Genomic DNA, 26,890 nt, shown 5'->3' with positions numbered 1-26,890 from the left:
AAATATTATTAAATATAATATATAATACAATTTAAATTTTAAAAATTATTTATAAAAATAAAAATATTTTCTTAATCTCAGAAAACCATTTCTATGAGATTTTACATATATATGTATACACACACAAACACACATATGTGTGTATATGTGTATATATACCCACATATACATACACATACCTACATATATATGCATGTCTACCTATCTATCTGTCTATCTATCTATCTATCTATCTATCTATCTATCTATCTATCTATCTACTTAAAGATCACATGCTCTTCATCTTTAGGTAGATTATGGCCCCAACATGAGTTGAGGCAAGGATTCTTCTGGGCTTCTATATGAAGAAAGACTACAATATTGTGACTTTCATTTAGAAAGTCAAAGGCAAAGTAAATAAAGTAAAACCTTGTTCAGGGAGATCCAGCTGTTCCACAGATAAGCTATGCGATATTGGCAAATAGTCTTCTGGGGTCTTAATTTCTTATTTGTAAGATGGGAGAGAGGCTAGGTGATCTTTAAGAGTTCTGCTGTCTCTGATTATGTTATCTAATGTAGGATTTATGTCATGTATGAAGCTGTCTTAATAATGTTGTTGTCATTTATACTGTGCATGGAACTCTTGCTCTCCAATTCAGACTTGTAGATTGACCCATGGGATTTATATCAACACCATTGTTTTCTTTTTTTTTTATTATGGGAGAGTCAGGGAACTGGCTAGCCTTTTATTGGAGGGAAGAAAACATAACACATCTCAAGTAAACCAGTTCAGGGGCTCAGTGGCTAAACTGGTGGGGTACCAGCTTGTAATGGGTTCCACAGTTAGGGCAATGCTGCGCCTTGCCTTTGTGAAGCCAGAACCAGGTGACTGCGCTGTTGTCCTCTTCACAGATACAGCCCACTGTTTGCTTGTCAGTGATAGAAGGGACCAGGTTGGGTTCCTCCTTAGTCCCTGGAGCAGCCTTTGGGGCTAGCATATTGTATGGATCCAAATCATTCCTTGAAGCCATCTTAATCTCTTTCTCCAGCCAGTAGCCTGCTACTGATCAGAAGGGATACCTCCTCTGGTCGCCATGGAGTGAACGGCCACCTGAGAGGGGCCAGAGGCCCTCAAGGCCTGGACTGCCAGTGCTCCAGCTCCCAGCAGTCCATTGTTTTCTTTAAAGTCATTTATCTGACACCAAGTTATAAAGCGTATCAATAATGGAGACGTATACAAGCTTACGTCCTGAAAGATTTTCCTTTTTTGACACTTTATTCATGTATCTATACCTCCCTTCATTCCTTTGTTTTAAAATTCTTTTTAAAAATTCTGAGTACCAAATTCTTTTTCTCCATCTATGCCCTCCCTCACCCATTGAGAAGGTAAGCAATATGATATCATACAACACATATTTCTATATTAACTAAGTTTTTTTTAAAAAATCAAGGAAAATAAAATAAATGAAAAGAGTATACTTCAACCTACCCTCAGAATTCATCAGTGATCTCTTTGGTGATGGATAGCAATTTTCATCATGAATCCTTTAGAACTGTCTTGGATCATTATCTTGATCAGAGCAGTTAAGTCTTTCACACTTGATCATCATTACAATGTTGTTATTACTGTGTACACTGTTCTCCTGACCCTGCTTATTTCACTTTGCATCAGTTTATGTAAGTCTTCCCAGGTTTTTCTGAAACCACGCTACTCATCATTTCTTATAGCACAATAGTATTCAATCACAGTTATAAACCACAACTTCTTCAGCCATTCCTCAATTGAAGGGCATCCCTTCAATTTCCACTTCTTTGCCACCACAAAAAGAGCTGCTGTAAATATTTTTGTATGTACAGGTCCTTTTCCTTTGATCTGTCTGGGAAACAGAATTACTAGTGATACTGCTGAGTCAACGTGTAAGCACAATTTGGGCACAGTTCCAAGTCGTTCTCCAGAATGCTTGGATCAGATCACAATTCCTCCAAGAGTGCATATGTGTCCTAATTTTTCCAAATCTTTTCCAGCATTTGTCCCTTTTCTTTTCTGTCATGTTATACAATTTGATCGGTGTGAGGTGTTATCTGAGAGTTGTTTTAAATTGCATTTCTCCAATCAATAGTGGTTTAGAGCATTTTTTCATGACTATTCATAGCTTTAATTTATTCTGAAGATACTGTTCATATCCTTTGACCACTTATCAATTGGGGAATGGCTCTTATTTTTATAAATTTGACTTATTTACCTTATATTTGACAAATGAGGCCTTTATCAGAAAAAAATCACTGTAAAATTTTTTCGTGGGTGCCTGCTTTGCTTCTAATTTTAGTTGCATTGGTTTTGTTTGTGCAAAACCTTTTTTATTTTATACAATTAAAATTACCCATTTTACTTCCTCTGATCTTTTCTGTCTTTTCTTGGGACACAAACTTTTTCATTATCCATTGATCTGTCAGTTAAAATCTTTCATGCCTCATTAATTTTTTTATGATATCATCCTTTGTGTCTAAATCATGTATCCATTTTTGCTTTGGCATACTGCATGAGATGTTGGTGTATGCCTTGTTCTTGACAAACTAATTTCCAGTTTTCCTAGAAACTTTTATCCGATAGTTAGCTTTTTTCCCTTAAAATCTTGAATAGTTGATTTGATCAAACACTAGATTACTATGGTCATTTAATATTTTATACTGTGTACCTAATATATTCTACCGATCCACCACTTTATTTCTTATCCTATACCAGATTGTTTTAATGATTATTATTATTTAATATAGATTGAAATCTGGAAGTTCTAGGCTGCCTTCCTTCACACTTTAAAATTTTGATTCCTTGGATATTCTTGAGCTTTTGTTAACCAGCCAAAATGTGATTTTTATCACTGACTTTTACAGAATACAAAAATAGCCTGCAACCTTATTGTGAGTTTTCCTTGAGTTAAAAAACCCATATCGTTTTCAATAATATAGTATAAAAGAATTCATCATCACTTTTTTACTGATCCTTTATTATTCTTGCCACAAATTGTAGGCAGGAAATGTAGGTAGGAAAAAATGAGTAATAAGAAAAATTTATTTGTAGTCTCCATCATCAAGAAAAAGTCATGCTTTTTGTTTGCCAAATCATGCTGATTCTGTCTTCAGAATAACTCTTGCATTTGAACCCTTCTCCCTATTCATGCAAATACCACCTTATTTCAAGCCCAGCTGCCTATTACCTAGATTATTGAAATAGCCTTTTTTAAAACTTAATATTATTTTTTATTGAACAAAAATCCATTTTATCAGTGTTTCAACTCTTTCCCTCTCAATTACTGAAGAATTAAGAAAAACAAAACTCTTTTCATAACCAAGCAAAACAAATTCACACATTGTTCATGTCCAAAGTAGTATGACTCAGTCTTCAATCTTTGTCCATCAATATTTCTCAGGAGGGGGGTAATGCATTTCATCTCAAGCCTTCTGGAATAATTGTAAATAATCTGAGGTTCAATTTTTGTCTTCTTTGCTCCATCGTATCCTGCTTCTCTGTGGAGTCTTCTGTTTGTACATCCAAATTATATGAGATGATTTCTACCCACATCCACACTGTAGTGTATTCCTTTTCCCTCTTTCTTTTCTTTCTTATTTTTAAGATACTAAAACATTATCAACAACAACAACAAAAGAGAGAAACCATACAACACTCCATGTTCCCAGGCACTTTGTCTTATAAGATTCCCTCTATGACCCCCGATTATGCATACATTAATTCCAACAAAATCCACTCAGGCAAGAACAAACATAATGGAAAATTCTTGAAATCAACAATACCGTATAGATTTACAAACAATTGATACAAAGGAAATTATGATTGTCAGAAACAAAGAACAGCTTATAGCCTCCAAGATCAAGACCTTTTTCCAGATAGCTGAACAAACTGTGTTCAGAAAGAGGTTGAAGCTGCTTTTGCCCCAAGGCAGGGGGTTAAAATACAAATGTAATTTTTAAGGACATTCTGTTCCAAGGACTGGAATAGAGCCAGCATGCCCACACAATGGGCTAGGAATATGCCTATTATTAGCCTGCATGTGTGCACCAGAGTGACTATCAACTTCAGAGTTTTCCATTGCTGATAGACCAGTAAGTCTCTCAAAGGTAGCATCCAGAGAAAGGTAAAGTGGGAAGATACCCTTCCATATCCCAATACAATTTGTCAACACCAGAACTTTGAAAATATATGTCATGAGAACTAAAAGCTATGCCATGACAACATTTGTTAAAGGCCAACTGTCAGGCTATTCTCTGGCCTGAGTATAAGCAAAGAAGTATTAGATTATTGTACATGTTCTTGCAACAGGGCAATCCAATGTGAACAGAGCATTGAAGAAATAGAGAAAACTAGTATGAGATTAGGGAAGATGTTGAATGCCAAGCATTGGTAGGCAACGGGCAGCTCCAGGAGGCTTTTAAGTAGGAGAGTGATGTGAACAGAGATTCTTTGCTAGGGATAAAGAGTTAAGATGGGAAGACAGAAACACATAACATTCTATTGATATCTTTTGGTTTTTCGTGACCTACGTTTCCCAATGTGTCTGATAACTAGGAACAAAAGGAGGAAAAAACAGTTCAGCAAAACTGACATATTGAAAAGTCTGACATTATATGCAATGTTTTACATATACTTCTTTGAGGAAATGGAGGGAGATGCTTTTCAAGTCTCTTCTTTGGGGCTAAGTTTGGTGATTATAATTTCACAGGATTCAATTTGGAGGGAATGGTTTTAGGGAGGCTATTGTAATACTGCACAGATTTTGTTTTGGGCTCAACCTGACTCAAGCCCCTACTCTGGTAGTTTAGGGCCACTATTACAATAAAGTGAAACATCGTAGAACAATAAATAGTTAATAAAACCAAATTTACATAGCCATAGGAGGAAAAGGACATTCAAAAAGTATATTCATCAAGGACACTGAGAGTGGAGTCAACTGTGCAAAGATTTCCTACTTGTTTCCCATCATGGTCTGTTAGCCCAGCCTCAGAGGAAGTCTGAAGTTCTTTGTTGTTGTTTACACTCTAGTGACAAGGAAGTAAAGTCAAAGGCCTGAACCTTTAGTCCCTTGAGCCAGTTAATTCTTGAGGATCTAGATATCTTTTAATTAACAGCATTTATTAAGTGCCAACTATGTGCCAGGCACTATGTAAGCACAGAATATGGGACATATTTATTGGAATTTCCTATGTACAAGTTCTCACATCTTAGGATTTTCAGTACTGATCCCAAAGGGAGTTCAAGATCTATATTTTCATTAAGAAATTGAAGGAATCCTCTCCAACCAAATCCCTTTCACCTCCCCAGACCAACAAGTCTTGGTCACACAGGAAAATAAATTAGAAACAACTTTTTACTGTTCGCAGGAATAATAGCAAAAATGCCCAGCTTGTAATCATGGAAAGGCCATCATAACATTTAATGTAGTAGGGATACAGAGGAAAAGAAGGGAATAATGCCTACTCAAAAGAAGTTTCATTCTAAGAAGGAAGGAAACCAGTGTGTATATAAGTATATACAATATCATTATAAAGAGAATAAATACAAAGTAGAGTATGAAATTATTAGGAAATGAGTGCCAGCAGTCAGGGAAATAAAGAAAGGCTTCATATAGAAGGTGGGATTAGAATTTTACCTTCAAGGAAGAGAAGGATTCTATGGGGTAGAAGTGAGGAGGGAATGCATTACAGGCATTGAGGATGGCCAGTTCAAAGCACAGAGATAGGAAATGGAGAGTCATGTACGAGTAATAAAAAGAAATAAAATTGAATGAATTGACTAGAATGTAGGAATGGAAGTAATGTGCAACATGTCTGGAAAGATAGATTGGGCCAGGTGGAAAAAGGTATTCAAAACTGAACAGAGGAGCTCATATTTTATTCTAGAGGCAATAGGGAACTACTGGGTTTATTGAACAGGGAAGTGACATGTCAGATCTGTGCTTAAGGAAATCACTTTACTCTCTGTGTGAAGGCTAGACTGAAGTAGGGAGAGACTTGAGGCAAGGAGACCAGTTAGGAGGACATTGCAATGATATAAAAGAAGGTGGCATTTGTTTGAATGTCCCCAATCACATGGAGATGATGACTCAATCTCTTGGGAGCTGATGAGGTTACTGAAAGAGATAGTATAAAGAAAAAAAATGAGAGATTCCAGGACAGATCTTTTGTGAACACCTAGAACTGAAAGTAATGAAAAGGATGATGAATCAACCAAAATGATTCAGGAGTGTTCAGGCAACTAGGAGGAGCACCAAGAGAGCACGGTATGACAAAAGCCCAGAGAGATGCAAGTATCTGGAAGGAGAGGGAATTCAAAAGTACCAAAAATACCTGAGATGTCAAAAAGGATGAGGAAGAAGAAAATACCATTTGCTTTGGCAATTTTAAAATCACTGGTAATTTTGGAGAGAAAAGCTTCAGTTGAGTAAAGTTAGAAGCAAGACTGGGCTTAAGAAGAAAAGGAGTGGAAGTTGGAACACCGAGTGAAGATGGCTCTTTCTGGCAGTTTTTCTGTGAAAGCAGTGACAGATATAGGATTTTTTTAAAGGATGAGGGAAACTTGAGCATGTTTTAAGGCAGTAGATAAGGAACTACTAGGTAAGGAGAGAATGAAGATTAACAAGATAGAGGAGTGATAGAAGGAAGTAAGGAATCAAACTAAATAAGGAAATGTAGCAGTAAAATGGGCACAAATCACAGTTATTTTGAGGAAGGAAAGGAAATAAGCATTTATTAAGCACCTACTATAAGTCACACACTGTGTTCAGTGCTTTAAAAATATCATGCCATTTAATCCTCACAACCACTCTAGAAAGTAGGTGCTATTATTATCTGCCCAGTTCTACAGTTAGGAAAGATTAGGTAAATAGAGGCCCACAGTGACCCAGGTAGTAACTGTCTTGAGTGAGATTTAAACCTAGAAGTTCCTGACCCCAGGCCCAGAACTCAATCCACTGCACCACTTGGTTGCCTCACATAAGGGATGATCTGCTAAAGAGGAGAGAGGGAAGTGAGAAGGGGCTTATGTGGAGGGGCTTGTCTTTGAAATGAGAAAGGGTACCTCATTATCAGAGAGAGGGGAAAAGAACGAAGGGAGGGTGGATGTAATCACAGGGTTTCCAAGTGAAGAGAAGGGAAGAAGTTGAGGCTTACTCCAAATGGCCTCAATTTCATCATTAAATTGAAAGGCGAGATCCTCAGCTCAAAGCAGATGGAAGAAGAAATGTGGGGCACTTGAAGAGAGAAGAGGAAGTTTGGACTAGTTTCTTTGAGGTCTCTCTCTGATAGGGCATCAATTAAGGAAGAGTAAAAGGGTTGCCTTACAGTGACTTCCTTCAGCTCTTTTCAGCAGTACATGAGAAAGACCAGAGGAGGTAAATGATGGGAGCAATTCAGGGTTAGGTTTTGGCAAGGAGTGAGCAGTATTGGGACAAAGGGTAGGGGGTCTGAGAGTTACTGATAGTGTGGAATTGAATAGGTTAACTATAGAGTTTAAATGGGAAAATGAACTGAGAGCTGGGGAAAGTGCTGAAGGATTGGAGATCTGGGTGAAAGCAAAGAAAATATTTAGGAGAGATGGTCAGTGGTTATGGGTAGAGAGGAGTGTCAGAATGTTAGATTCAGGAAATGGATACCTGTAGGTAGAAGTGAGATCCTGAGTTTGGCCATGCTTTACTGTGGCTGAGGTGGGGTAAAAGAATAGGCCTCATCATGCTTTAAGGAGAGTGAGGAATGAGAAGATTAGAGAGTCTGAAGGAGCATCAACATGGATACTGAAGTTCTCTAGAGTAAAGGTTGGAGTGGAAAGGAGAAAAAGACAATGAGCTCTGTACTTAATTCCGAGCTGGTTTATAACAGTTGCCATGATATGTTTAGGGAAGAAAATTTTAATCCAATAAACTTCAAGAGGGAGAGATTGCTGATCACGATCACATCCAAAAGGAGAATGTGTCAGTAGAAAACAGAGAGCGTTCCAACGCTTCCTCTAGGGCTAATGTGAGTGAAGACTCTGGACAGGATGGTCAACAGTGCTTAGTGAAAGAAGCTAAGTGATGGAGTTTGTTCATTATGCAGCAAGAATTCCAGAGGGCACAGGAAGGTGTTTGAAGAATTGGGTTGGCCTCTAGGCAAGATAGGCTGAGGGGAACCAAAAGATTAGAGACAGCAACTCAAAAATGGGGATAATTTGGTCCTAGGAACCTGATAATTGAATAAGTCAGGGAGAGTAAGAGTAATAAGTAGTGGAATTTTGCTAGCCATAGGGGTGCTAGTAGTAAATGAATTAATACTAATATTCACTGTCATAAAAAGGTATTGTTGCCTGGCAAGGGTCAGAGCGTAGGATCTTAATCACACCACTTCTTTCATCTGGCTATGTTGTTCCTGAGTGGGTGTTGTTATAGATTAATTCCCCTTTCTTCAACTTCCCAGAACCAGTAGAGAAAGTAGTCCATATCATCACTAATCATTAATACCATCTAGTTAATTGTAGTGCATTGTTTACTCTTGTTGAGAAATTTTAAAATCACAGTCCTATCCCCATGGACACCCTGCCTGGATTCATTCTCTAATAGTTAAAATCAAGGGTTTACTGGACCCATCTTTAACTGGCTCTTGAGAGCCAATTGTTAAATTGTCAGTGCTGTCCATTTACAACTTGGGTATCAGCAAATGCTACAAATCAGGGCTAAATGTATTGTTTTGTTAATTATCTAGACTTAAAAAAGTGATGGGGAAAACATAAATAATGCAGATTAAATATACAACTATATTGTCTATACATCCCACCCCCTATAGAGATTGTTGTTAAATATTACCAGCACACTGCTTGTTAGAATATTCCCACTTGCTTTACTTTACCCATCCCAGTGATTCTAAACCACCTGTTGCTGATGTATAAACTGTTGCCCATCCCTAAATGCTCACTCTGTCATGCCCTTCACCTTCAGCTCTACACCCTACTCTCGCATTCCAGATCTTCATGGCCCTTCCACTATAATCTGTTGAATTCCTGCTCTGTAATTAACAAACTTGTTTTTATCTTTAGAATATTCCTGTCTCACTTCTTTTATCTTCTGACACTCATTGAGAACTTGTTCCTGCTTGATAATAATACATCCTTGCTGTCCTTTTCAGTACTGATTTTGCTTCCACTCATGCCCTCAGCCTAACTGGTAATACTGGTAAACATTCAGTTAGTTGATTTGCATTTGTTAAGTAGCTACTACATTCAAAGCACAGTGCTAAGCATGGGAGACACAAAATAATTGCAGCTGTTTTCAAAGAGCTCATAGATCAGGGGTGGGGAACCTGTGGCCTGGAGGCCACAAGTAACCTTCTAGGTCCTTGGGTGTGGCCTTTTGACTGAGTTCAAGAACAACCTCTTTTATTAAGGGGATTTGTTTTGTGAAATTAAGATTCAGTCAAAGGGCTGCATTTGAGGACCTAGAGAGTCACATGTGGCCTCAATGCCTCAGGTTTCCCACCCCTGTCATAGATTAATGAGGGAGACAACATGAAAACAATTATCTAGAAATAATATTTATAAGAACAAATTAGGGGCAGCTAGGTGGTGCAGTGAGTAGAGCAAAGGCCCTGGAGATAGGAGGACCTGAGTTCAAATCCAGCCTCAGATACTTGACACATGTACTAGCTGTGTGACCTTGGGCAAGTCACTTAACCCCAGTTGCCCTGCCAAAAAACAAACAAAGAACAAATTGGAGATTACAGGGAAGGTACTAGCATTATGTAAGATAGGGAAGGTCTTCTTGTAGAACGGATGGTTTTTAGCTGGACTTGAAGGAAGTCTTAGGAAGCTTAGGAGGCAAAGATGAGAAGAGAGAGGATTCAAGGTATAGGTGACAGCTTGTTGAAAATGCCTAGATTCAGGAGATGGAATGTCTAGTTCAAGGAATCAACAGGAAGGAGAGTATCACTGGATCAGAGAACCTGGGAGTGAATACAGCGATAGGAGAGTTGAAATACTAATCGGCCCCAAATACCATTTCCATCTTCTGTTCCACTAGCACTCAGCAACCTCTCAGTCTTTGGGGATAAAAAAAATCCACATTTATCACTTAATCCAGAACCTGGTGCCCATTATCTATTGATACCCAGGACAATATTCTTTTTTTATTGAGTTCAGTGCCTGGCTCATAGTGATCTGAGGTGGTATGACAGAGTTGTTTTTAATTTGCATTTCTCTAATTATTAGTCATGCAAAGCATTTTTATATGACTCTTGATAGTTTGGATTTCTTTTTCTGAAAACTGCCTCTTCATATCTCTTGATCATTTAGCAATTTTGGGGGAGGCTCTTACAAATTTGCCTCAGTTCTGACAAGGTCAGTGCTGGGAGAGCTGGTTCAAATGTGAAAGAATTCACTTAGACCTTCTCTGAAGCCATTGGGAGCTTTATTGATGCAAAACCAGTGGGCTATCCCACGAAGAAGGACTAGCAAATTTACAGAGGGACAGAGGCTTGTTTTTATAAGGACAAGATAAAGGAGACAAAGGGAATTTTTATGACCCAGGATGGGGTCATAAAGACAAGGAACTCCATGGTCCAGTGTAAGGGGAAGTTTTGTGGTATTTCAAGATAAGGCAGGGAAAGAGCAACTCAACCCCTAGAGCACCTTTGTAACAAGAGACTTTAGGGTGTCTTCAGGTTAGAGGATCAACCAGGGAAAGGGCAACTCCACCCTTAGGGGACCTTTGTATCCACATCAGTTCTTTACATATTTGAGAAATGAAACATTTATCAGAGAAATTTGCTGACAAGTTTCGCGCCCCCCCCCCCCCCCAGTTTCTTACCTTTCCTCATTTAGCTGCATTGGTTTTGTTTGTGCAAAGCCTTTTTATTTTTATGCAATCAAAATTATCCATTTTAGTTTTCACAAACCTCTCTTTCTACCGTTGTGCCATGAATTCTTTCTTTATCCATGGATTTGACAGGTAGTTTCTTCCATGCTCCAGTAATTTGCTAATGATATCTTCTTTTATATACAAATAATGTACCAATTCTGAGTTTATCTTGGTATATGAGTGAGAGATTGGTCTGTGCTCAGTTTCTGCCAGAATACTTTCCAGCTTTCCTGACATTCTTCTCAAATTGTGAGTTCTTGTCCCATTAGCTGGAATCTTTGGGTTTCTCAAATACAAGGTTATGGTGCTCATTTGCTTCTATATATTATGTACTGAGTCTGTTCCATTGATTAATCTCCTCATTTTTCATTCTGTACAAAACTTTGTTGATGATTACAGTATTTTAGTAGTACTGCTATGCCCTCTTCCTTTCATTTTTTTTGGCATTGAGTCCCTTGATATTCTTGACTTTTTGTTGCTCCAGATGAAATTTGCTATTATTTTTTATTGTTCTATAAAGTAATTCTTTGTTAGTTTAATTGTTATGGCACTGATAAAGAAAATAATTTAGGTAGTATTGTCATTTTTATTATATTGGCTTAGCCTATTCAAGAACACTGAATATTTTTCCGATCACTTAGGTTTGTCTTTTGTGTGTGTATGAAGAACGTTTTGTAATGGTGTTCCAAAAGATGATCTCCAAATCAGTTAATATTGATTACTTTGATTTAGCTTAGTTTGATTAAAGGAATGAGTTTCCAGGGATAAACTAGCATAAATATTCCTTTAAGCCTAAGTTATCTATAGATTTAGTGAATGAATATTTTAGCAAGATTTAATATTAGATAAGTTAGAATAGGACATATATCTTTATAGAAATAAAATGATATAATCATAGAATTAAGCTGAGATATCATGGGACTCTTTATTAACAGTCAGATTACCCTTTTCAGTAATTGGAGGCAGGGTTGGTATTGATTCAGCTCTCCCCAAATTCCTCTTTCAGTAAGTTAGTTCTTTCTCAGTGAGCATCATGGTCCCATAGCAGAAATCCTTAAAGGGCCACTGAAGGAGACTTCTCAAAAAAATTCACAGAATGATAGAAATAATTTCTAAACCAATGAAATATTGAATCTAGCAGTTATTCTCCTCTAGAAACTCTCCATTACACCTTTGACATGCCCAGCAGTGAATATTGCAAATCCACCTACTTCTTTGCAAAACTTATGAAACAGCCTCATGAATGTAGTTCCTTTTTTTCTGGTATAAAAATAAGCTTGGTAAACTTGTCAAATTGTCATTAATCACTGAGAGATTAGTTGACCTGATTTAAAGGTAACTTGCTGGCCTTGCTTTTAAATCATTTTCTCCCAGAAGCCTCAGAAATAAATCTAGAGTGTTTATATAGTTCCTCTGCATATTGTCACAGGTATCTTCTCAAGCATTTTCTACTGTCTGTAATTCTTTCAAATGAATTTCTCTATTTCTTGCTGCTAGGCTTTGTTGATAATATATAGAAATGCTGATGACTTGCGTGGGTTTATTTATATCCTGCAACTCTGCTGAAGTTTTAAGGTTTCAGCTAGTTTTTCAGTTAACTCTCTAGAGTTCTCTAAGTGAATCATCATATCATTGGTAAAAATCGATAGTTTTGTTTTTCCTTTGCCTGTTTTTTCTGTTGATTTCTTTTTCTTGTGTTATTTCTATAGATAATTTTTCTAGTACCATATTGAATAATAATGGTATAATGGACATTCATGTTTCAATCTTATTGGAAGGGCTTCTAGTTTGTCCCCATTGCTCTTGGTTTTAGATACATACTAATTTCCATTTTAAGTAAAGCTCCATTTGCTCCAATGCTTTCTAAAGTTTTTTTTTTCCTAAAGGAATGAGGGCTGTATTTTGTCAAAAGCTTTTTCTGCATCTATTGATACAAGCATATCATTTTTGTTGGTCTTCTTATTGAGATGGTCAATTATGATTATAGTTTTCCTAATGTTGAATTCCTGGTAAAAATTCAGCCTGGTCATAGTGTATGATCTTTGTAATATATAATTGTAATCACCTTGATAAAATTTTATTTAAAATTCATTAGGGTAATTGGCCCATAGTTTTCTCTATCTGTTTCAGTTTTTTCTGGTTCAGGCATCAAAACAACATTTTTTGTCATAAAAAAAATTTGGTAAGACTTCTTAATGTGTTTTTAAAAATTTATTTATGTTGTATTGGAATGAATTCTTTTTTAGATGTTTGGTAGAATTCACTGCTAAATCCATCTGGTCCTGGAGTTTTTCTCCCTGAGGGAGCTTATTAGTGACTTATTTAATCTCTTTTTCTAAGGTAAGATATTTAAATATTCTATTTCCTGTTCAGTTAATCTAGGCAATTTACCTTTTTATACGTATTCACCCATTTTATTTAGATTGTTAATTTTAATGGTATATAGTTTTGAAAAATAGCTCCTAAAATTGTTTTTGTTTCATCTTCATTGGTTGTGAGTTCACCCTTTTCATTTTGAAACTAATAATTTGGTTTTCTTTCTTTTTTAAAAGAAATAAAGTTAGCCAATTGTTTATTTTTTAAAAATAAAAACAATTCCAAGTTTATCAATGAGTTTTTTTCCTTTAATTTGCAGTATTATTAACATCTCCTTTGACTTTCAGGATTGCAATTTTTAATTTGTTAATTAGTTTAATATTTTTTTAGTTCCATGCCCCACTCATTGATTTCTCTCTCTCTCTCTCTCTCTCTCTCTCTCTCTCTCTCTCTCTCACATTCTTTCTCTCACTCTTTCTAAGGAAGGATTTTATAATGTAAATTTTCCTGAGTTCTGCTTTGGCTGCAACCCACAAAATCTAGTAGGTTGTCTCATTGTTGTCATTCTCTTTAATAAAATTATTAATTATTTTTATGATTCATTCTTTAACCCACTCTCTCTTTAAAATTAGATTATTTAGTTTCCAGTTCATTTAAATATATTTCAAAGGCTTTTATGTAATTTTATTTTTATTGCATTTAATATTTCTACTTTTCTACATTTGTTTGTGAGGTTTTTATGCCCTAATACATGGTCAATTTTTGTCAAGGTGCCATGTACAACTCCTTTCTATTCCTGCATTATGTTGTTTAGAGGTCTATCATCTCTAAAATTGTATTCTTCATCCTAACTTTTTTCTTCTTTGCTTTATGGTTAGATTTATCTAGATCTGAGAGAGGTAGATTGAGGTCCTCCTCTAGTATGGTTATAATGTCTATCTCTACCTATTGTTCATTCAACTTTTCCTCCCTAATTTGGTGTGTGTGTATGTATATATATATATATATATATATATATATATATATATATATATATACATATATATATATATATTCAGTTTTGATATTAGTTCACTGTTTATGGTATCTTTTAGTAAAATATAGTTTCCCTGATTTTCTCTTTTATTTAGGTCCATTTTTTGCTTTTTCTTTGTCTGAGATTATGATTGCTGCCTTTTTTCCCCTTTGGTTGAAGCAAAGTTGATTCTGCTCTAGCTTTTTATTTTAACTCTCTATCTTTCTGTTTCAAATCTGTTTCTAGGAAGCAATATATGGTTGGATTTATATTTCTCTTCCATTCTACTATCCTCTGCTATTTTGTGGGTGAGTTTCTCCCATTTGTAGTCACAGTTATAATTTCTAACTGTGAATTTCCCTCTATTCTCTTATACCCATCTGTTTCTTCTTTACCCCTCCTCAAGAATCTGCTTTGCTTGTGACCATTGCCTTCCTTAAAATATCTGCTCTTTTATCCTCTCCTCTTTCTGTTGACACTTTCATCTCCAATGTCCCTATTGGATATGATGAACTTCTGTACCCACCTGTGTGTGAATGTATGTTCTTCCCTTCTAGAACTAGTTTAGATGAGATTGAGGTTCAAGTTTTTGCCCATCTGCCCTCCATGGTATAAACTCTTCTTTGCACTCCTCATTTATATGTATTCAGCTCGTGCATACACTTTATGAGTCATTGTGTAGGGGAATGTGAAGGATCTAGAAAAATTGCCTACTACTCTTCCATCTTAAACCCATCTTGTCTTTTTGTATTTAAAGTTCTTCATAACCTATAGTCCATCCTATCTTACCAGGTCATTACTCATTAATATCATCAGTGCAGTTTACAATCCAGCAATGCTGTCCTTCTTGCTAATCCTCGCACCTGACATTCCGTCTCCCATTTCTCTGCCTTTTGCACTAGTTGTGCCCAATTTCTGGAATGGGTTCCCTCCTTTACTTCCTTGTCTTGGAATCCCTGGTTTGCCTTTAAGTCTTGGATCGAATGACATCTTCTGCTTGAAAACTTTTCTGGTTTCTATTCCTCTCCAACCAGAACATTGCCCACCACCAGATACTCACCTACAGCCTTCCCCTAAGATACCTTTGAATCTAATTTATGTATTTTGTCTCCACTTATATTTGTGCATGTTTTCTTCTGAAAGACAGAGACTGAATTGCCTTCTTCACTGTAGATTGAGCACTTAGCAGTGATGGACACAGAAGTGGAAAGCAAATGTTGCTTGCTTGCTTGATTGAAAAAATAACTTTTGAAGAAATTTATGAATGTAGATGCTCACACAACCTATGTGTCTTTGATAAAGCTTTTCCCACCCAAATCTAATTCACCTGTGATTTGTTTTTCAGATGCTTCTATCAAAGGTGAGAATCTCTGAATAATGTGAAATGGGGAAATCAAAAAGAAATGGAAACATATTGGCTATGAACAAAGAGATCCAGGGACACGTGACTATAAAGATTTTGAGAAACAGTAGCAAGACTATGCTGCCCTTATTGATGCTGCTTTGATGTTGAAAAGATTTACACCCTGAAAAACATGGATTCTATTACTGCTATAACTATTTTTGTTATTCTGCCTATATTTCTTTTATGCCTTTTATTGTGTTGTTTTTCACGCCTGATTCCACATAACACTCATGGAAAGAGCAATTCATCAAGAGCTGTTAATTTCCGGACAATAAATAGATTTGGAGGAGGTGATTTCTTGGGAGGAGATGATGCTTGTGGAGGAGATGATCCTAGAGGAGGAGGTGATGGTGTGGAGGAGCTGATTCTTGGGGAAGATGTGATTTTTGTGGAAGAGGTGATTAGTGGGTAAAAGTGATCTGGGAGAAGATGATTGTTGTGGCTGACTGACTTGAACAATATGTTAGCTCTTGTCTACTAGTGGCACACATCTATTACCAGACGATCTTAGGTTCCTGTACTCTTTTGCAGTGAGTATCCAGTACTAAGTCAAAAGAGACCATTAAAGCAGGAGAAATTCATTTTTACAAAATGATGGGATATTTTGCTTATGTTAAAAGAAATGAGGGGCTCCTAAGGTATGGCAGATTATAAGTAAACGAATAATTCGATGGGCCAAAAAAAGTAGAGAAGAACTTGAAAAGGGAAAAGGATGTCAATAATTAATATATTTTTTAAGCAAAGCACAGATAGAAAGTTTTGCCTTTGTGGAACCCCAATACCAAAAAATAAAAAAAGTTCACTCATGGAGGACACAATGAATTATTTGCTTCAGTTTTTATTTAGGGGATATTGGAGAAATGCTCTTTTCCAAAATATTTTCTGAAACAGAGAGGTCAAAGGGCCTCTATCAGACTGTGATAAATATATGGTATTCTAGACTTCGTTGCAAACTATTTTTTCTTTCTATTATCCAAGATATGTAATTTCTTATGGAAATTTACAATCATGGTAGAAAAAAAATAGGTTTCTGAAGGAATTCTAGTAATTACAAACCAAGTCAACCAGTAGAACTGACCCCAGGGTGAGCTTATCGAGAGCCTTTCCTTCCTTCAAGACCCCGCCCAAATGTTACCTCCTCCATGAAGTCTTTCTGATTCTCCTAACCGAATGAGATCTGTTCCTGCTCAGATTAAATTACAGCAATTTGTAGTGATTCACTTTTCTCCTTATTTCATGCGCACTTATATTATATACAACTGTACCTTGTGTTATGCTTATTTGAATCTCTGTATCACAAAATGTTAATGATGATTTTAAAAAATAATGAAGCATATTTAATCTCATTGGTCTTACTACTATTAATATTTTAGTGAGAGTAAAAATGTTTAGTACCATTAATAAATTCAATAGTCAAATAATTTTAAATATTTTAATTTTTTCTTTATCTCATTCTTTTAAGTTTGTATTGTGTACAGTTATAATGTATATTATGTATTAGTAGTACATGTATGTGTACAATGTAGTACACATACAATTTAAAGCTATTAAAGCTTAAACTGCACTAGGACTTTTGGGACATCCTCTAGTACTTAAATATAATGAAATAAAAACCAAGGATAGATATATTTTGCAGTCAGGTTTGACAACATTTTTTTTCTTTTTTTAAAATTTATTTAATATATTTAGTTTTCAGCATCAATTTTCACAAAAGTTTGAATTACAAATTTTCTCCCCATTTCTATCCTCCCCCCACTTCAAGATGGCGTATATTCTGGTTGCCCTGTTCCCCAGTCAGCCCTCCCATCTGTCACCCCACTCCCCTCCCATCACCCTTTCCCTTCTTCTCTTGTAGGGCAAGATAAATTTCTATGCCCCATTGCCTGTGTATCTTATTTCCTAGTTGCACGCAAAAACTTTTGTTGTTGTTGTTGTTTTTGAACGTCTGATTTTGAAACTTTGAGTTCCAAATTCTCTCCCCTCTTCCCTCCCCACCCACCGTCCCTAAGAAGGCAAGCAATTCAACATAGGCCACATGCTTATCATTATGTAAAACCCTTCCACAATACTCACGTTGTGAAGGATTAAATATGTTTTGCTCCTTCCTAACCTATCCCACTTTATTGAATTTTCTCCCTTGACCTTGTCCTTTTTTGAAAATGTTTGTTTTTGATTACCTCCTCCCCCCATCTGCCCTCCCTTCTATCATCCCCACCCTTTTTAATCTTCTTCCTCCTTCTTTCCTGTGAGGTAAGATACCCAATTGAGTGTTTATGGTATTCCCTCCTCAGGTCAAATCCGATGAGAGCAAGATTTACTCATTCCCCCTCACCTGCCCCCTCTTCCCTTCCTACAGAACCACTTTTTCTTGCCACTTTTATGAGAGATAATTTACCCCATTCTATCTCTCCCTTTCTCCCTCTCTCAACATATTCCTCTCTTATCCCTTAAATTGGTTTTATTTTTTTAGATATCATCCCTTCATATTCAACTCACCCTGTGCCCTTTGTGTGTGTGTGTGTGTGTGTGTGTGTGTGTGTGTGTGTATACACACACACATATATATACACATATATACCTATATATATACATACATAGACACACACATATGTATATATATGTATACACACACACACACACACACACACACATATATATATGCATATTCCTTTCAGCTGCTATGATATTGAGGTCTCATGAATCATACACCTCATCTTTCCATGTAGGAATGTAAACAAAACAGTTCAACTTTAGTAAGTCCCTTATGATTTCTCTTTCTTGTTTACCTTTTCATGCTTCTCTTGATTCTTGTGTTTGAAAGTCAAATTTTCTATTCAGCTCTGGTCTTTTCACTGGGAAAGCTTGAAAGTCCTCTATTTTATTGAAAGTCTATATTTTGCCTTGGAGCATGATACTCAGTTTTGCTGGGTAGGTGATTCTTGGTTTTAATCCTAGCTCCATTGACCTCTGGAATATTGTATTCCAAGCCCTTCGATCTCTTAATGTAGAAGCTGCTAGATCTTGTGTTATTCTGATTGTGTTTCCACAATACTCAAATTGTTTCTTTCTGGCTACTTGCAGTATTTTCTCCTTGACCTGGGAGCTCTGGAATTTGGCGACAATGTTCCTAGGAGTTTTCTTTTTGGGATCTATTGGAGGAGGCGATCTGTAGATTCTTTCCATTTCTATTTTGCCCTCTGACTCTAGAATATCAGGGCAATTCTCCTGGATAATTTCTTGAAAGATGATATCTAAGCTCTTTTTTTGATCATGGCTTTCAGGTAGTCAAATAATTTTTAAATTATCTCTCCTGGATCTATTTTCTAGGATAGTGGTTTTTCCAATGAAATATTTCACATTGTCTTCAATTTTTTCATTCCTTTGGTTCTGTTTTATACTATCTTGATTTCTCATCAAGTGTATTAGGAGGGCAGAGTTTATAATCTCAAAGAGGATCATAAACATGTCTGAAAGGTTCGGAACCGCCGGATATAAGAAACTCTCAAAGTAAAAGGCAGAAGAATCAAAACATATATTTAGGCTCCACAGTAACCAACCCATGAACCAGCAACCCCATTTTGATATATTGATCAAAAGCTTCCAGGCCCAATAAGTACGCCTTGAAAGAGTAACCAGGAGGCTACAGAGAAGCATGATTGCATAAAGCAAAATCATGCTTCCCCCTCTATGGTAAAAAGATTAGCCACTGGCCTGAAGTCTTTGTTCAGCTTCCTCCCGTAGGTCAGCTCTGCTACTGGCAGCTCCTGCTTCAGCTGTGGCTGTGGCTGCGGCTGTGGCTGTGGCTGTGGCTGTGGCTGTGGCTGTAGCTGTAGCAGCCTCTGGCTCCAACGGGAGCTGCTTTTAACCATCCAGCTTCTGCGGGGGTGTAAGGTACGCCGGGGAAAGCACAGGTTCTTTCAATCTGCTTAAGCAAGGTGAAGGGGTTGACCGGGAAAGCACAGGTTCTTTCCATCAGCTTAAGCAAGGGAAGCAAGGTGAAGGGGCCGAGAAGCTTACTCCAGTCCAACATACAAACAGCATTCAGTTCAGGGGAAAAAGCCAAACTAGTCAAGGGCACTTGTTGACTAAGTGCTAAGGAGCCCATTTTTGGTTGCCAATACATCAAGTCACTAGCTTCCACTTGCTCCAATGTAATTTTGAAGGTAGTATTTTCTTCAGTTGTCTTTTGGACCTCCTTTTCCATTTGGCTAATTCTGCCTTTCAAGGCATTCTTCTCCTTATTGGCTTTTTGGAGCTCTTTTGCCATTTGAGTTAGTCTATTTTTTAAAGTGTTGTTTTCTTCAATATTTTTCTCAGTATTTTTTTTGGGTCTCCTTTAGCAAGTCATTGACTTGTTTTTCATGGTTTTCTTGCATCCTTCTCATTTCTCATCCCAATTTTTCCTCTACTTCTCTAACTTGCTTTTCCAAATCCTTTTTGAGCTCTTCCATGGCCTGAGACCAGTTCATGTTTTCTTGGAGGCTTTTGGTGTAGGCTCTTGGACTTTGTTGACTTCTTCAGGCCGTGTGCTTTGGTCTTCTTTGTCACCAAAGAAAGAATGCAAAGTCTGAGACTGAATCTGTGTGTGTTTTCACTGCCTGGCCGTGTTCCCAGGCAACTTACTTGACCTTTGAGTTCTTCGTCGGGGTATGACTGCTTGTAGAGCAAAGAATACTTTGTTCCAAGCTTGAGGAGATGCGCCATTGATTTCAGAGCTATTTCTATATAGCCAGCTCTGCCACCCCAGCACTCCTCCTTCCTCAAGGACCACCAACCCAGACCTGACGCAAATTTTCAGCAGCCTCTTCACTCCTGCTCTGATCTGCCACTTCGTTCCTCCCACCACATGGGCCTGGGGCCAGAAGTAACTGCAGCTGTAGTTCTGTAGCTGCACCTCCCCTGCTGCCCCTGGGGCAGTGGCAGAACCAGGAACTCTGTCCCCCGCAGCTTTTCCCACTAACCTTCTCTATTGTCTTTGGTGTTTGTGGGTTGAGAAGTCTGGTAACTGACATATCTCACTGATTCACGGTGCTAGGGCCCGTTCTGCCTGGCTCCTGGTCTTGCTGGTCCTGCTGCCTCCCATGCTGAGCTCCGCTCCCCTCCACTCCATGCGCAATAGACCCCATCCAGTGACCATCCAGGCTATCCTGGGCTGGATCCCTGCTTCCCTCTGCTATTTTGTGGGTTCTGCAGTTCTAGAATTTGTGTAGAGCCATTTTTATAGGTTGTTGGAGGGACGTGGTGGGGAGCTCATGCAAATCCCTGCTTTCCAGGTGCCATCTTGGCTCCACCCCCTCGGTCTGACACCATTTTACTGTTATGGCTGTGTAATCAGGAAAATTCAGAGACTGAGAGCTTAGACAAGAAGGCTAACAAGGAAAATAAATGTCCAGATGTGAATTCATAAAGAGAGAGTTTTCTTTCATATCTTTCACAACTCCATATTCTGGCAAAAGTTGTCAGCAAACCTTACATGACAATTTATTTTTTTGGTTGTGGTTCTGATCATCAAACCTACTTGTTTAAAGGAGGTTAAACCATTGTAAGGCCAATCAGAAAGAGGAAGATCTTTCCCACCCATTGAATAGGCCTCAGGTGGGGTGAACAAAGGGAGGCCTGATTAGAGGCAGGCCAACACCCTTTCACTAACTAGGTGTGAAGCTGAAGGCCCACACCCTTTTGCTAGTTAGACCACAAGAGGCATGAAGCCCTCAGGGCCCTAAGCGGAGTTGCTAAAATCAGAACCAAGCTATGTGCACTGAGTTCTAGTTAATCAGGTAATGGCTAGGACTGTATAACAAGAGAGCCCAGAACTGAGAGCAGGAGAATTGAGAGTAGCAGAACAGAGAGTGGAAGAATTCAGGAGCAGACATAAGACGTTGAGGCAGCAGATATTGAGGGAGAGCCAGCATCAAGAGAGACTGCAGAGCAGAGAGTACAGAACCAGAGAAAGTTGTGGAGATCAAAGAGAGACTGCAGAGAGCTACAGGAATTGGAGGAGCAGGAACTCAGAGTCTATAGAGCCACAGAAGAAAGTGCTGAGTGGAGAGTAAGGATTCTTGAATGATTGTTTATAGGAAGGCCCTAGCGGGGGTGGGGAGTGGGGGTGAGGAGTGTGGGGGGGGTAGGGGGGTGGGGAGAGGTTACAGGGTGGCTTGACTCCTTGCTATAATATCGTGTTATAATTTCCTTGTTGCTACATTGAGGTGGGCTTACTGGTTTTGGAGTATCGTTGCTACTATATGGAATTGGAAGTATTAGTCCTGGGATTGGATTCTCTCATGTCTAAATAAACATTACATGTCTTCTGCCTTCTATCTAGAGAATTTCTTATAGTTCGAGGTTCAAACCATTTAGACATGTTCATGGTCATCCTTGAGGTCATGAATCTTGCCTTACTGCTATAACTATCCACCAGCAATTCTTGGTCTTGGCTAGTAGGTAGCCATGATAACCATGATGCTTGCCTCTCGAGTAAAGACCATAAAAGAAATTTCTTTGTCTAACTCTCTCTTTTGCCCTTATCATATCTTGTATCATACTCATATATACACCATGATCACAATAGATTGTAAGATCTCTGAGGGAAAGAAGCATATTATTGTCCATCTTTGAGACTACCAGTACCTTGTATCTATCAGGTACTTAGTTTTTTAATTGTTAAATTTCATTACTTAGCATTTAAGTAAGAAGAACTGAATTAGGTCAAGACATTGCTCAAATCTATTTTGGAAAGCACATCTATGGGCCTGAAGTCATTGGAGGGAGGAGAAAAGGAACTGTAGGAAGTTCTTCTTTTCATCTGTTTCACCAGTAGGAAGATCTGCACTTGGAAAACAAAGAATCAAGGAGGACGGACAAACTGTCTCTCTCCCTGCCCCCATTCCTCCTGCCAAGTGATTTATTTCTCACTCTGGTTGGAAAAGGAAGGGATGGAAAGAGAAATAATGAGAATCCTGAGACACTATCATTTGGTCAGGAAAAATATGTGATTACAAGAGGAGACAGGTATATCCATCATCTCAAATAAAGATTAGAATCATTCCACATTCACACTTGTGCCTCAGTGCCTTGTAATAGCTTTGTAAGGGATCTGATCCTAAGATGAGAGTTCAAGTGGAGTTGAGAAAGGAGTTTTCTCATCATGTGTGGGAATAACACACATGATTGGATTAAACAGCAAGGATTCTGTTATGTATTAAATGTCTAGGTATGACATACAATAAAATTAAAATTTATTTTTTTAAGAATTAAAAAATGTATTTTTAAAAATCTTAACCACACTCTTCCTATGAGTTTTTTTTTAATTTAAAGAGCATGTGTTCTTAACCTTTAGATAGACTATGGACCTGCCAATCAAGGATTCTTAGGGGTTTCCATATAAAAAGAGACTACAGTACTGTGACTTTCATTTAGAAAGCAAAAGGCAGTATTCCAAAGAGATTTTTTTTTAAAAAAGGAAAAGCACCTATTTATAACAGCTCTTTTTTGTGGTGGCAAAGAATTAGAAATTGGGGGAATGCCCATCAATTGGGGAATGGCTGAACAAGTTGTGGTATATGATTGTAATCAAATACTATAATGCTATAAGAAATAAGTGTGATGCTCTGAGAAAAACCTGGAAAGACTTGTATGAACTGATGCTGAGTAAAGTGAGTAGAACCAGGAGAGCATTGTGCATAGTAACAGAAATATCAACCATGAATAACCTAGCTATTCTTAGCAATACAATGATCCAAGACAATTCCAAAGGACTCAAAATGAAAAATGCTATCCACCTCCAGAGAAAGAACCATTGGAATCTGAATGCAGAACAAAGCATACTATTTTTCATTTTCTTTGGTATTTTGTCTATGTTTTCTTTCATAACATGTTTAATATAAAAATGTGGTTTGCATGATTGCACATATATAACCTATATCAAATTGCTTGCTGTCTCAAAGGAAGGGAGAGAATTTGGAATTCAAAATTTAAAAAAATAAAATTGTCTTTACATGTAATTAGAAAAAACAAAATATCATTTTTTTTAAAAAGCCAAAGGCAAAAGGGATAAACCAAAGACAGGGAAACCCAGTTCATCCATTGACAAGCTATGTAATATTGTCAAATAAATTAATTTTCTTCAGTCTTAATTTCTTGACCTGTAAAATGGGAGAATTAGGTTAGATGAGCTTTAAAAAATCTTCTGGTCTTGATTCTTTATCCAATAGAAGATTTCTGTCACAAATGAAGCTGTCCAAATAATATTGTTGCCATTCATACTGTGCAGAGAATTCTGGCTCTCAGACTCAGAAGTAACCTAAAGTGTCATTTACGATAATGCCATTTTTTCTTTAAAGTTGTTTACCAGCCACTAAGAAATAATTTTACAAATAAAGGAGCACCAAACAAGCTTGAGTCCTGCAAGAAGTTTCCTTATTAATTCATTTAACATTTGTTAAAAAATTTTAGTTCCAAAGTTTTCCCCTTTATCTAGTACCTTCCTCACTATTGAGAAGGCAAGCAATATTATATCAATCATACATGTGATATCATATAAAACATATTTCCATATTAGTGAAATTATAAAAAAGCAGGGAAAATAAAGTAAGTGAAAAGAGTATATACTTCAGTCCACACTCAGAGTTCATCAGTTCTCTCTTTGACCCATTCATTTGTTCAGGACTCTGTCTGCTAAACCATACCACGTGTCCAAAGAGCCTCATGAAATTGAAAGTGTCTTTATACCCTAAGTGGGTGCATGCTCTCCAATGTCTTGATTCACTTTAAATATTAGATAATCTCTAGAGCAAAATGTGGACATTAATCTATGGCAGAACACACAATGTGGCATAATAGAACTGGAGTTCTGTAGACTGGGATTTAAGTTCTTCCTCTGACACATACTATGGTGCCTGGTTATATCAGTAAGGCAAAATTCATGACCTTGGAGAGGACTGTGAGCATGCCTGAATGGCTTGGAACAGCAGAGTATAATGAGTTCGCTAGGTAGAAGGCAGAGGAAGTATAACATTTATTTAGACTCCAAAGGACCAGACTCAAGGACCAATGCCCCCAATTTGATGTTGTGGCAATAACATTCCCAAACCAATAAGCCCACCTTACTACAGTAACAAAGAGATTATAACAAAAGATTATAGCAGCAAGCCAAACCATACTTGTGCTTCCCCTCAATGCTAGGGCCCTCCTATGAGAATATCACTCACTAACTGCCTGCTCAGCACTCTCTCTTGAAGCTCTGCTGACTCCCAGTTCTTCAACTCCCTCTTGTGTTCAGCACTCTCTGCTCTCCACTCTGGAAGTTGGCCCTTGGCTTCTGAATCCTGCTGCTCTCCACTCGGCTGCTTCTGGCTCCCATTGTGTCCAGTTCTACTCTCAGTCCTCAGTTTCTCCTCCTCCTAGACCTCAGTTTTCTGCTGTTTCCAAGTTCTGTTCTCTCTTTTTATACTGTCCTTTGGCATCATCTGATTGACTAGAACTCAGGCACATACCATTGGCTCTGGTCTCAGCAACTCCCCTTAGGGCCTTGAGGGCTTCATGCCTCTCAAACTAGCAAACTAGTTTGCTAACTAGCCTGGGACCTCGAACTTAATTAGTGAAAGGGTGTGGGCTTGTCTCTAATCAGACCTCCCTTTGCTTGCCCCACCTGAAGCCTATTCAATGGGTGGGGAAAGATCTTTTCGCTTACTGACTGGCTTTACACTGGGGTGTAGGGTGTGTTCAGAGAATACTAGTACCCTTGGTGTGAGAGTTGCCAAGCTATTTTCATGGCTGCTTTCCACCTTTAGTGTCCACCTGATACAGCTAAATCTCCCCCGTGACTCCAAGAAGCGGCCATGTCCAGATAAATATGATAGCAGACAGGCTAAACCAGGTTGAGTGTAACCAATGAGTCTCAAACCTGTTGGTGAGTTAGAGGGCTGTCTACCCCAAGCTTATGAAGACTTCCCCTGGCAGAATGGGAGGATGAGAATAATTTGTTCCAACAGCCATGAAGGCAGCTGAAGCAGGAACTATGGAGTGCTTAGAACTTGGTTAGACATAGAAGATGCCAAGGTCATCCAATGCATCTTGAGTCATCTTCAGTCATCTTGACTCTGTCCTGCCACTGGACAGTGACAACTCTGGAAGAGAAAATGAGGCTAATGACTATGTGCAACTCTCCCTCACTTAAATTGAATTTATGCATGAATCAAAAGGCAACATCCTTGCCATCTTGCCATTTTTATCTCAAAGTCCTGTGACAACAGGCAGGTGATGAAGCAGCAGGTGCAGATATATGGGGAGCTGTAGTCATAACCCTGTACACAGGTGGCCAAGGCAGCCTGAAAGCTGGACTCCCACAACTAGAAGCAGCAGGGGGATTTGGTAGTCCCCTGGGTATCTTAGCAGCCTTTTAAGGATTGTACTACCCACCTCCTGGTGTGAGGAATGGGCTAGAAAAGGTGTCTTAGAAATTGTCTGCTTACCTAAACCTGGCCTGATTACTGTGGCAGGTAGAGATTCCACTTTGTTGTCAAAATGCAAAAAATAATGTACAAAAACTTCTGCAAAGATGATTCCGTTCACCATTGGTACATGGAATGTGCATGTTGTCTATAGACAACACAAAATCTAGGAGACTTAAAAGATGAATAGCTCTTGTTGTGAGAGAACTCAGCAGGTATCACATCCAAATAGCAGCCCTGAGTGAAACAAGGCTGGCAAATGAAGGCCAGCTTACTAAAGTAGGAACTGGATACATATTTTTCTGGAGTGGCAGCAGTGAAGGGGAGTGCTATGAAGCTGGTATAGGTTTTGCAATCAAAACTAATCTAGTCAACAAGCTTGTATGCCTATCAAAAGGATTGAATGACAGACTCATGACAGGCTCATGATAATGCAATTGCCATTTGCAGGTAAAGACCCCTCCACCAACATCGATGGCTATGCTCTCACTGTAACACACCATTATGAGGTCAAAGAAAAACATTTTGAAAACCTGGAGACTTTTATCAGCAATGTGTCAAAATTCTGGTTGACTTTAATGCTAAACTAAGCTCAAGACTACCAGCCATGGCAGGAAGTCCTTGGGAGGCATGACATTGGAAAGAGCAACAGCAAAAGTCACTTATTACTGAAGACTTGTTCATCTTATGACCTTCTCATCATCAACACTGTCTTCCATTTACCTAAATGCAATAGAACTTCATGGATGCATCCTCACAGCAAATACTGGCAATTACTAGACTATGTGCTTGTAAGGAGAAGAGACAGACAGTACATGAGAACGATGAAGACAAT

The 26,890-nt window shown here is 38.0% G+C and overlaps 1 pseudogene; it reads right to left on the bottom strand.

The window, feature by feature from the left end:
* Nucleotides 1–754: 754 nt before the first annotated feature.
* LOC118831140 lies at nt 755–24,965 on the bottom strand (annotated as a pseudogene).
* Between the last annotated feature and the right edge of the window lie 1,925 nt (nt 24,966–26,890).

The sequence above is a fragment of the Trichosurus vulpecula genome, chromosome 9 (assembly GCF_011100635.1).
Source record: "Trichosurus vulpecula isolate mTriVul1 chromosome 9, mTriVul1.pri, whole genome shotgun sequence".
In the NCBI taxonomy this organism is placed as follows: Eukaryota; Metazoa; Chordata; class Mammalia; order Diprotodontia; family Phalangeridae; genus Trichosurus; species Trichosurus vulpecula.
The sequence above is the reverse complement of the archived record's forward strand: the minus strand, read 5'-3'. Positions and strand labels throughout refer to the sequence as shown.